Consider the following 4,470-nt stretch of genomic DNA (forward strand, 5'->3'; position numbering starts at 1 on the left):
ACGGAGTAAGACGGAGTGGTATTTCTGAGGTTAAGTTTGGATTAAAGTGGTATATAAGAAATATTTAAGTTTTGAGTGTTAAATATGTAATACATATGTTATAAAGTGGTATGCATGTAAAAATCCCTTTTTTTTGGGAAAATTTGAGGCCTAAGCCCATCTATTACTGTAAAAAGATGATATTACAAGTGAAAAATACAAGTAAAGAAAACAGCCTACAAAAGCAAGACCAAAACCTTATGCAGGCAAAGAGAAAGAAATCACAACTATACCCCTTCTATACCACCCAAAAAAACAAAATTAAGTGAAATAACCAAAACGTGGTAGGAGCAACAGCACTAGTACATCCAGCTGCATAATTGATGAACAAAGAAAGTGCAAGTTGCAAAAAACTTCCCATACGATCATAGTCCAGCTGTAGTAATTGAAACCAGAGAGCACTTTGAGTAATCTTGTTGATATTCCCGCTGCAATTCCCAAAACAGAGGAAACCAAGTGGAAATTCTCGTTGCTGGCTTTGTTTTGCTGCAGGTCTTTGGATGCTTACCTCCAGTTCGTTTTGCTACTGGGAGCAAGCCTTTTAAAGGAATATTTTAACTTGCATGATTGTAGCTGACATTCCTAAAGATGCATTAGCTTTTTAATTTACTGCCCTTAGAAAGTTAGTTTCTTTGAATGATTAGAGCATTCTTGTTTAACAATAGCCATCATCTTTCATTATCATTGAAATGAATAATTTGATTATGTCTCTTTTGATTTTTTCCTATGTAATGACATCATGAAAGGATATAATGTGGATCGACAAAATCATGATGATAATGTATTATTTTTTTAAAAGTAAGCATAAAAAAAAGATCGTAGCATGCCATTTGATTAAAATAAGCATAGAAAATAAATCATCATAATAGAAAAGTAATGACCATCCCCTCCTACTAGCACCGAATATATTTTGACGTACTAATGATGGATCATTGATACAAATACTTAATAATGTGTCAATATCATGTAATATAATAACTATCTCACATATAGATTAATAAATATGTTAGTTTGATGAGACTGACGCTCAACTAATGTGATATGTAAATGATGATCATGCCTTATATGCAAATGCATAATATCATATAGGCCTACTTTCCGTAGATCTTTAATGAAGTGAGAACAACTAATTTGCTACTTTTTCTCTATAAGCAAATGTGATGGGGCCTCCAAAATAATGCCCTATCATAAGTATAGAACATTATAGATGAAGGCTAACATTTAAAACTATTTTAATAGATAAAGTAGGTACGTAGAATTTAGTACCTCATTTGGATGTGTTGTTCGATCTATATATCCTTCTAACTTGGCAATCGCAAGGTGAACCTCGTCAAGTGATAGACGAGCATCAATCTCCATAGAATCAATACATTGTGGTGCATATCACCTTTGACCTCTATCTCCTTCTGCCATCATGTCTTCAAAAATATAATTTTAGTAAAATAAATACTAAAATGAGTATATAACATAAAACAAATTAATATGAAGATACAAATGTATTACATAATATTATTAGGATTAAAAGCACGTGTTGACCTATTATGTTAGACATTAGTGCATAAACCATAAATCTTATGCTCCTTGAACCCACTTTCATACATAGTATTTATGTAACGTCCTATTTGGGGTTTAATTGCTTTTGCCTAAAGCCTGATAGAGCCAACTTATTGATTTCAACATTTGGGTTATAATTATGACAAGTATAACATTTGGGGATGACATGGAACATTGACATGAAAGTCTTCTTATAACTATCAATAGTGGAGTACTAAGAAATATATAATTAAATAATATACACATGTGTATCCCAATGTTACTATAACATATGAACAAGATAGGTCATAAGTTTAAAGTTTACCGCATGTATAACTATAGGCATTGTTTGGGCCAAGGTCCACCTAGAATGATCTACAACTAAAGCAAAGAACTCAATATTGATGTTAGTTAATACAAGTAGGTTCTAGGAATCATCTTGCCTCCAACCGATATTATTATAGAATGAGCCTGGCCCTAAAAACTATTAGTGATTCCTTAATGGCTTCTAATTCTTATGGTGAACTAAGACATCTTAGAAATAATATACTAATATTTTAGTAGATTGCACAAATTCGTACTTAAATTGATAGTCCTTATGCTCTTTGCATAATAGTGTAAAAATATTCCAAGGCATTGACTATAATTGTACCATAATTATAATCCCCAACACACTTTGAACTCTACTTGGATTTATCCCACTCTATTAATTAGTAAAGCATTTCTTTCTTTATATGTTTGATATTAACCATATTTTAATGGAAGAAATATGTGTCATCAATATTAACAACCAAGAATATCTTCTAACATAAGAAATCAAAATCACCAATAAATATGCTCCTAAGAGCTTTCTTGAGATTATATGAGACCTTATACTTGTAACAACCTAAAATCTTAAAAATAATTTTAAAATGAAAATATGAAAATATAAAAAATTTTAACTGTGGTGATGCAATGTTGTAATTTTGAGCATAGTGGCTATGAAGGGAGAAATACTGGGGCATTGAAATTCTATGCGGTGTTGCTGATGCTCTATTCTATAGTAACTTTAGAATAAGCATACAGCATTGCATCGCTGGGTTGGAGCATCGTGACACTAGGAACTAAAAAAGATTTTTAATATAATTTTTTTCTCCACTCGTTACCCTCCCCCTTATTTTGTTTCCTTGTTGTGGAAGGCGTCAAGGAAGGGAAGAAGAGGAGAGAAGAGAGGAGGAGAGAGAGAAGAGAGAGAAAAGGGCTCAGAGCATTTTCATTTGTCAGTTCTATTTGGATATTTATTTTATTAATGGTAGGTAACCAAAAACTCACTTTATTTTTTAATAATTTTGAATATGATGATTTGAATCTTTCTTAAGTTGATAGTTTTTTCTCCTCATCTATCACACTTTTATTTTATAACTTTTTATATGTTAATTATGAATTTTATGAGAATTTTGACAGTAATATTATTGAATTTCACTAGGTTAATAAAAAACTATGATTATTTGGAGTAAATAAATAGTGATTAGATTTCTTATATTTCTTAGATAAGTATATTTCATATATGATATTCACTTACATTAAATTGAAAAATGACATGACTAATATGAAATGAATGTGTCATTTACATGTAAGCAAAGAAGGCCGGGTGTTAATTTTGCAATCTAGAATTCCATGAGTGTGATTTTGATGATAACAAATATTATTGATTGGATTTTCATTTCTCTTAGCATTTGCATTGTATATTTATTTATGTGTGTACTAATATTTCAAGTATATCATACACCTTTCAAGATTATTCCAGGCTCAAGATTGGGTGGAATAGCATGTGTTGAAAGAGTTTGTACTTTTAATTTTTATAATGTTATATTTCTTGAGTCTAAGTCATATAAGGGTGTATGCTAATTTGATGACCATGCACACACACACACACAAGAGAGTGAGAAAATAAATTTAAAAAATTTGAAGTAATCGTACCATACAATCCATATCATATTATATGATCAGTTATTTGCAAAATCAATTAAAATGGCTAATTATATAATTAATATTTTAAAAAAATCATACTGTATGATTAAGATCATATTGTACGATCTGTTTAATATGAAAATCCTAACCGCTTATCAAATTTAGGTAAGTATTTTGAATTTTTTATTTTGTATTGTTTGTACTATATGAATATCTTCATACTATATATAATATTTGAAAATTTATTTAAATTTATCTTCGTGATTAGTTGATCAAATCAAAGTTGAATTAATATGGCAGATTATACCATACGATGTTAATCGTATATAGTACAATTGGCAGAGATAAAATTTGATCATCACGTAGATCATCTAGATGAAATCTTCGTTGTTAAACTAATCATACAATATGATGTCAATCATAATGGACGAATGTCAGAGATGATTTCAATCATCCCAGAGATCATCCTGTATGAGCTTAAGAAATCTTGATTAACCATTTGAAGTAGATTTTCGAAGCATTCTTTTCTTAATTTTGCTCTCATGTGTATGTGCCTTATTATTTCACATAAATTATATACTTGGTACATACAAGAAAACATATCCAATAAACATAAAAGTATGTCCGTGATTCCTTGATAATCGTCTTTTGTCTTGATGGATAAAGATCTATATATTTCCTATTTAAGCTTTAGCGGAGTACACGTTCATCAGCTAGTGATTGGCATCATTTTTGTATGTCTAGTCATGTATCAATCTTAATCCACTATATAACCAAAATGTTATTTTAAACAAAATGCCAACATATATTGAATCATTAGCCAAAACTCAACTCAACCAATAACATTTATAATAATCAAAACCTAAATAAGCTTATAGGCTTTGAATTAACCAAAAGATTTAAAATGAATTTATTTTTAAAAAATATGAAAATATGATATAGCGGGCA

The sequence above is a fragment of the Dendrobium catenatum genome, unplaced genomic scaffold (genome assembly GCF_001605985.2).
Source record: "Dendrobium catenatum unplaced genomic scaffold, ASM160598v2 fragScaff_scaffold_1089, whole genome shotgun sequence".
NCBI classification, from domain to species: domain Eukaryota; kingdom Viridiplantae; phylum Streptophyta; class Magnoliopsida; order Asparagales; family Orchidaceae; genus Dendrobium; species Dendrobium catenatum.